Source organism: Malus sylvestris, chromosome 16, assembly GCF_916048215.2.
Source record: "Malus sylvestris chromosome 16, drMalSylv7.2, whole genome shotgun sequence".
Classification (NCBI taxonomy): domain Eukaryota; kingdom Viridiplantae; phylum Streptophyta; class Magnoliopsida; order Rosales; family Rosaceae; genus Malus; species Malus sylvestris.
Window position 1 is genome coordinate 3,789,469 of NC_062275.1, and position 8,905 is coordinate 3,798,373.

Sequence of the window (8,905 nt, forward strand, 5' to 3'; positions counted from 1 at the left end):
AAATATACAATCACTCATAGTGACAAACTTTACAACTTTCATGAAGGGGTCAGCTTCGAAATCCAACACTATAATTCATAAACCTTAAATTTGTATTTAACCGTAGATTGTTATTTACGCTTTATTCTTCTTACTGAATTTCATTTTTAAAATTTTATTTTTTGAAAACATGATCATCTAGCGGATGTAAGAAGATAAACGGTTCAAATCTTTGATATCACATTTCAATAGTTACGGTTAACCGAAATATAAGTCGATGTCATATAGTTTGTAGAAACTTTATAAACATCAAACAATATTTTCACTAATCGTAAAACTCTGAATATAATATCAACGATCCAAATCGTTCATCTTCTTGCATCCTCTAATAGATCAAGTTTTCAAAAAAGAAAATCTGAAGAAAAAAAAAACAAAATTTAATGAGAACAATGAAGCGTAAATGTAAACAACAATCAACGGTTAAATTTTGATCTATGATTTATATGATTATAGTGGCGAATTTCGAAGCTAAGCTCTTCATGAAAGTTGTAAAGCTTGTCATTACAAGCGTTTATATATTTTTTCTATATTTTTTTTACACTTCTACATCAATTAAAAAACTATTAAAGACTTTAGGTAAGTGAAAATATACTTAAAAGAAAATTGCATTTTTATGTTTTGGATGTGACAATATGGTATGTATATACTTATTTAGTATTATGTTTTTCATTTGATTATTTATTGGTTTAAAATATATTTTCCTTAACGGGTAACAGGTAGGGTCATATTACCTATTAATATTATTGGGTCGATTTGGGGTTTGGTCATTTTACCCGTTCATTTTAACAGGTGTTACACGACACGACCCGTTAAGATATCGAGTATGACACGAAAACGACACAAACACGGAAAACACGACATGAATGCCAGATCTAATATCCATTGGTAAAGGGGTTCAATTCCAATTTATAACTAAACCGAATCATAAAGTTTGGGACGAGACGGCGGCCCTGAAAAGAGAAACAAGAAGCATATATGCACCACTAAATAGAACCGAATCATAAGGAGAATGAATGAATCTAATTATAATGTTGGTATGATGAAGACATATTTATCATAAGTGAAGAAATATTTTAGGTAGACTTTCATTTAATTATTCCATAGTTTATAATAGATAACCAAGTGACTACACAAAACAAGAAATGGAAGATGTATGATTGAGAGCAACAATCAATAAAGTCAATTTTAATTTCAATGTATTCAATGTATACATGCTAAGTCTCTATCATATCAGTAGTGTTCGTTGAGATTGACAGATACATTTCTTCAAACATGTGCATCCTTTTTTTTTTTTTTTTTTGGGATTGACTTTTTCTAATACAAATTTTATTACCTACCATTCTCTTACATTTTTATCCACGATTTGACGGCCAAAGATTTATGTGCGCCCGTTTACCAAAAACAAAAAGAATTATGTGCGCCCTCAATAAGATATGCCACATTTGAAGAAATTTATTTCTGGGGAAATCTTTTCTGCGCACCAAGTGCGAACATTGTCGATAATCCTGGTGTTTACAGTTCACAATGAGTGAAGAATTACTTGAACTCCGTGTTGTGGTCGAACTGTAATATACTGCACGGGTGAGTGGACATAACCCGGGGAAAGGGTGAAGGAGTAGCGCTGTAGAATCATCGACAAAGCAATCTTTGCTTCCGTGGTTGCATAGTCCATTCCCACACAATTTCGCGGTCCCAATCCGAAGGGTAAGAATGCAGCTATGTTGTTCTCAGTGGCTTTGGCAATCCCTTCAGAGAACCGCTCCGGTTTGAAAAGGTGCGCGTCTTGTCCCCAGAGTTGAGGCTCATGGTGAATTGCGAGACTTGGGATGAACAGTTAAACATTGGCCGGAACAATGAGATTTCCGAGTCTAACTTCCCTTCCAACTTTCCTTGCAATCGAAACAAGAGGAGGATATAACCTTAGAGACTCATTGATGATCATACTCATCTGCATGCATCAAAATGAAAACGAAAGTTAGTCAACAAATTAAATCAGGACTCCAAGCTGAAGAAAGTTGAAATTTCACCATAAAACCAATTGGTAATATGAAAAGTAGTCTAATTACATTCTCACTCTCAACACGCATTCTCACGTGTGACGAATTTTTAAACCTAACATAGGCAATACAAATCGGATGACGTGGAACATGTGTGGCTGCTGGGCTTTACACATGGGACAACTTGCTCTGGTACTATGAATAAAGTTGAGGTTTCACCATAAAACCAATTGGCATTATGAGGAGTAGCTTAATTACTTATAAATGCATGAAAAGTCACTTTTTTCTCGATGTAAGATTCTGTTTGGACCTGATTTTATACCATCGGCCCAAGTAATCGAGGTCGTTGGGTACGCATGGTTCTAGATCGTCGAATGGAATAGTAAAGATAATTTTAAAGGATAATATTATGATTTTTACCGTAAAAATTATCTTTTGTGAGTTATCTTGACATATTCTTGAATGTGATAAGATAAGATGCAAATTATACCTCCAAGCAAGCGGAACAGTCCGGATTAATTTGGAGTTGTTAGCAGTGCAGCGGATTAGAACGGCTTGAGTGTATCTTCAGAAGATTGACATCACATTCGTTGCATGCACCTAGTCTAAAAGTACGGGGGAATGCCAAGATAAAAGTTTGGATAATGGTGACATTTAAGAAGCCTAGGGTGGCTAGGTCTTTTTAGGGTGATGATGATGTTGTCAGACATTATCAAATCAAAGACTAATTGCTCAGAAGAGATTGCACGCAAGAGATAGAATTGAAAAGCAATCCGTGGGATATTAAAAATAATATTCTGAGGAATATTATTTTAGCCTGGATGTCGCAGCAGATATACAGTTATTATAAATACAAGAGGTCGTGCACCATTCAAAATGACCTCCAATTCAACACACAACTGCCATGCGCAAACTCTCTCAACAACTTTGAGATTTTTTATTTTCTCTTTTCGCTGACACATCTTCCGTTGGCATCAACAGCACTGTGAAAGCAACCGATGATATCTTCAGTCGGCATAGATAGCTATGTCGTCGTAGAATCAACCGATCTCGTAGCATCTTTCGTTGGCATCAACAGCACTGCGGCAATGACGGTTGGTTATCTATCCAAGTCTCGGTCGAGAAAGATTTTTGAATCCTTATTGGTCGGGGTCATCTCATTAGCCTTCTCGGCGAAGTGAGGTGGTACAAGTTATTACATTCGGCACATTGAAAGCCGAATTTGATATTGAACTTCACAGAACTAGCAGCCTTGTCTTCAGGCTCTAGAACCCGAAGGCCGAGAGTGTTCCTTCCTCGACCGCAATCCCGAGATTCAGAAGTCAGCAGCGCACCCAACGTAACATCAACAAATTTTACTCCTCGGCCGAGCTTGGCCGACGAGTTGGCACGCCCCGCATTCACCGAATGATGTAGTTAGCTCGTAGATTACTCGGCCTGCACGCCACGTAGGCTTGGTAGTTTTTAGGGTCAACATTTTGGCATGCCCAGTGGGATACAGTGCTAAAACTACGAAGTTCACATGATCTATCTCGGCCAGGCTTCATGGGATGAGTGTCATCGCCTATTAAAGAAGCAAAAACAACTTCTCGAGAGATTGAGAAGAATTTCTAAAAGGCAAGAGACCGGGGGGGGGAAATTTCCACTCCGGTCACAACCAATATTCGGCCTAAGAAAATTGTTAATTTGGCCGAAGAACAAAGGCCACCTATTTTTTCAGTCGAGACTGAAAGTGTGGTAGGCCTAGAAGCAAAAGTTCAAGTTTCTGAGCCACAAATCGACTTAGAAAATGATTCCTCAGAGGAGTGCTCCAATGACGAACAAGGCCGAGACATAGGCCTAGCCGGAAAAACCACGCCAATTGATATGATTATTGGCGATAAAGCCGATATGGATAAATCTCATTCGGTTAAATTGTTTGAGTTAAAAGCTGAAATTGGTGAAATTATTATGCCCAGGGGGCGTAGTAATTGTTCAATACATTCGGCAGCCGATGATAAAAAATATTTCGCCAAGTCAAAAGTATTTGGAGGTGATTCTTTATTCGGCCTAGAGCAAAATCAATTTCAAAATTTTGTTATTACAAGATCTTGGTTTGGAATAAAGCATCGTTGGCCTCCTCCTGACTATGGTTCGGCTACTTTTATTTCCATTTAGAAAAAAAAGTAAAAAAAAAGAATAAATTATTTTGTTAATCATCTGGCTAATTAAGCCGATGCATAAGAAAATAAGGGGGCAACAACACTGCGGCGGCCTAAGAAAATTGTTAATTTGGCCGAAGAACAAAGACCACCTATTTTTTCGGTCGAGACTGAAAGTGTGGTAGGCCTAGAAGCAAAAGTTCAAGTTTCTGAGCCACAAATCGACTTAGAAAATGATTCGTTAAAGGAGTGCTCCAATGACGAACAAGGCCGAGACATAGGCCTAGCTGGAAAAACCACGCCAATTGATATGATTATTGGTTATAAAGCCGATATGGAGAAATCTCATTCGGTTAAATTGTTTAAGTTAAAAGCTGAAATTGGTGAAATTATTATGCCCAGGGGGCGTAGTAATTGTTCAATACATTCGGCAGCCGATGATTAAAAATATTTCGCCAAGTCAAAAGTATTTGGAGGTGATTCTTTATTCGGCCTAGAGCAAAATCAATTTCAAAATTTTGTTATTACAAGATCTCGGTTTGGAATAAAGCATCGTTGGCCTCCTCTTGACTATGGTTCGGCTACTTTTATTTCCATTTAGAAAAAAAAATTAAAATAAATAAAATAAATTATTTTCTTAATCATCTGGCTAATTAAGCCGATGCATAAGAAAATAAGGGGGCAACAACATTGCGGCAATCCAAATATATATATATATATATATATATATATATATATATTAGTTGGCCGAGGAAGTAATACAAATTTGCTAAGAAGATGTGATATTGCAACATGTATTTCATTGTGTGTTTTCTGTCGAGAGTAAAAAAAAAAAAAATTTATTTTCTTCACCATTCGGCTATTCAGCCGATGCTTAAGAAGATGGTATAATTGGCATTGCTGACTTTGATTGGTCGAGCTACCAGTTTTCTCAATAGGCCGAGGTGTCACGAATAAGAATTTATTTTCTCAACCACTCGGCTTAAAAAGAAAAACAGTCATGGGGGCCGAGACAAAACATTTTGGCCGAAGTCTAGGTTAGGCCAAAGTCAAGAAAAGTAGGAAAGAATTCGGCCGTAATTGCGGTTGAGATTATGTGCATTGCTGACATGGGATTAATATATATACATCGGCATCACATCGAGCAGTCAGGCTACATGCTATCAGGTTTAATATGCATATATATATATATATATATATATATATATATATATATATATATGGCTTAAAATAAGGTGGCAACTTGAAACAATATATTAAGTCGAGGTCGCTGAGGTTGAGAAAAGTAAAAGGTCGCTGAAGTCGAGTAAATAATATAAAAAAAAAAGATTGGCCGAATAGAACTTATTTTACACCTCGCCCTTGGTGTTTCTCGGCCTGCATTTGTTGATGTTCAAGACAAGCCCTTCTTGAGAAGGTTCAGTCACTTTTATTAGTTATTAGTATATAACACACATGCCGAGCTCGGTGAGGCATTATTGCCGAGTGCTAGTGCTATCGTCCATGGGGTCATTCGGCTTGCCATGCATATATATTTGAGCAGGGCTTCAAGACTTCGACCCCGTTTTGGTTTTTCTCGGCCAGCTCGTCGAGGTTTCTTTCTAGACGTGTTAAGCTATGGAGTGGATTCCTCAACCATATATTTCTTCGACTGCGCTAATTTCCTTAACCATTCGGCTTTTGGGCCGAAGCTCAAGGAAACTAGGGGGCAATGTTTGGACCCGATTTTACACCATCGGCCCAAGTAATCGAGGCCGTTGGGTAAGCATGGTTCTAGATCGTCGAATGGAATAGTAAAGATAATTTTAAAAGATAATATTATGATTTTTACCGTAAAAATTATCTTTTGTGAGTTATCTTGACATATTCTTGAATGTGATAAGATAAGATGCAAATTATACCTCCAAGCAAGCGGAACAGTCCGGATTAATTTGGTGTTGTTAGCAGTGCAGCGGATTAGAACGGCTTGGGTGTATCTTCAGAAGATTGACATCACATTCGTTGCATGCACCTAGTCTAAAAGTATGGGGGAATGCCAAGATAAAAGTATTGGATAATGGTGACATTTAAGAAGCCTAGGGTGGCTAGGTCTTTTTAGGGTGATGATGATGTTGTCAGACATTATCAAATCAAAGACTAATTGCTCAAAAGAGATTGCATGCAAGAGATAGAATTGAAAAGCAATCCGTGGGATATTAAAGATAATATTCTGAGGAATATTATTTTAGCCTGGATGTCGCAGCAGATATACAGCTACTATAAATACAAGAGGTCGTGAACCATTCAAAAGAACCTCCAATTCAACACACAACTGTCCTACACAAACTCTCTCAACAACTTTGAGATTTTTTATTTTCTCTTTTCGCTGACACATCTTCCGTTGGCATCAACAGTACTGTGAAAGCAACCGGTGATATCTTCAGTCAGCATAGATAGCTCTGTCGCTGTAGAATCATCCAATCTCGTAGCATCTTCCGTTGGCATCAACAGCACTGCGGCAAGGACGGTTGGTTATCTATCCAAGTCTCGGCGAAGTGAGGTGTTACAAGTTATTACATTCGGCACATTGAAAGCCGAATTTGATATTGAACTTCGCAGAACTAGCAGCTTTGTCTTCAGGCTCTAGAACCTGAAGGCCGAAAGTGTTCCTTCCTCGGCCGCAGTCGCAAGATTCAAAAGTCAGCAGCGCACCCAACGTAACATCAACAAATTTTACTCATCGGCCGACGAGTTGGCACGCCCCACATTCATAGAAGGACGTAGTTAGCTCGTAAATTACTCGGCCTGTGCGCCACGTAGGCTTGGTAGTTTTTAGGGTCAACAGATTCATACTCCCAAAACAAACAACTGAACATTTTTGTCACTTAGACAAGCAATAAAATTGTGTGACTTCTTACTGTTTTCAGTTTGGCAAGTCCATCGGCATTTGGAGTTTGTTTGCCAAATAATTGCAGAACCTCCTTTTGTGTGCTTCAAAGTTCAAACTGCCAATCCGTATGGAAAGCCAGAAGAAAGACAGTCCAAGCCAGCAAAGTATTAGTGGTTTCTTGTCCAGCAAAATAAAATGTCTTGCATTCATCAACCAAATAGTCAACCGAAATCCTTTGCTTGTCATTGGCATCATGGCGAGCCTTTACAAGTAATCCAAGAAAATCACTCCCAAAGCCGTCTTCTCCTCCACTCGTTGCCTTCTCTTCTCTTTTCTTAACAATTTCTAATATGCTATCTCGTATTCCTTTCTCGATCTTCTTTGATTCGACCTCATTGCTGGTTTTAAAAAACTTGCTGCAATATAAAATGAAACATTAAACTCGAGAAGGATACATAATCTTCCTAAATGCTGAATTTAGTTAGAAGGAAAATACCTGATGCCAGGAAACCTGAGTTTGAAATTATTTAAATATAAAGAAAAATAACTTCATCAACATCTCGAAAACATTCTTCCCTTCTAAGTAGCTGCTACCAAATGCTGTCCTCGAAACGACTTCTGAAGTCAACAACCTAAATTCCTCAAACACTTTGATTTCTTTTCCTTCATGATCTTTCCACCTTTATAGCATTGTAGTTGTCATCGTCGGAATCATACTCTAGTAAAAACAACACCATATTGCAAAATTATATAATTCGCTTTGAATTTATGCTTTTTCTTAGTACTGTTTGCAAGAATTACCAATAACTGTAAGTCTGCATAACTTACTCTTAAGATATCTCCATGGAAGGCATGGTTGGCGAGCTTTCGCAGTTTCCCCCATTTTTCACCTTCAGTTGATGCAAGGCCATCTCCCAATAGTTTCTTTACATAAGGTGGAGGCTCCCTTTTCGGATAAGCTCGCTCTTTGTTATTTAGTATCTCTTTCCACAACTCAGGTCCCCCAATAACTAGTTGAGCTTGGGTACCATACCACTGCAGAAAGCTCCTCCCTGTCGTAGAAAAAAGAAATTGCCAAATTATTTCTTTCAAACTACGGTTAATTATAAACTAAACTAGGCAAGAGTTTATCACCATATATCTTGGTCCAGGAGTGAATATGAGGTTGAACTGTGGACTGTATGTCATGTGATAAATTCAAGGGCCTTCCCATTGCTTCGCTTTTCATGCTCACGATTTCTTTGGTGCTTCCGTGGACAAGCCTGTAAGAAGGACGCCTTTGATTCCCTGCAAAGCGAGCGAATTTGGAATGCGATTTGGAGTCTACCATAGTTTGAAAGATCTTGATGAGAGCTAAGAGAATGAATAAACACAGAAAGCTCAAAAGAGTGATCACCGGATCTCCAAACCAAATCATTTCGTTACTGTTTTTCTCTTTTGCTATGCCTCTGAACCTACTGATCATTCCCTCCCCAAGTGAAATTTCCCTGCTCCTTATTTATAATTTGATTCATTGGATACTTTTGGTAAATGATTGTGACACATTCAAGATGCCACTTTTGTTTCTAGCTATCTTCTGACCCTAAAAATTATTATTTGGTGGGGAACAAAGGAGATCGGCTAATTTGTTAAATATAATTACTCCATGATTGTTCACGTCTGCAATTTTGGTTGGTCAGAAGAATAAAATTGATACCAGACAAAAGGCAAATGATAGTGTACAAACAAGGCGCCAAAGTAACAGGCAATCAAGATCAGAGAGAGCTTCACCAAGCCAGCATGGCTACCAAAACAAATGCCTTATCATTTATGTGCTCATTTGAAAAGTGCTTTTAAAATGACTAATTCGTCCATCCACT

The 8,905-nt window shown here is 38.0% G+C and overlaps 1 long non-coding RNA gene and 1 pseudogene across 1 annotated transcript; one reads left to right on the top strand and one right to left on the bottom strand.

Moving 5' to 3' along the window:
* Positions 1-1,378: 1,378 nt before the first annotated feature.
* On the bottom strand, positions 1,379-8,891 carry LOC126608758 (cytochrome P450 CYP749A22-like; annotated as a pseudogene).
* Positions 2,834-7,073, top strand: LOC126608759 (uncharacterized). Its single transcript, XR_007617953.1, has 2 exons — positions 2,834-2,895; positions 6,449-7,073. It is a non-coding gene; the product is annotated as an uncharacterized LOC126608759 (long non-coding RNA).
* Positions 8,892-8,905: the final 14 nt, after the last annotated feature.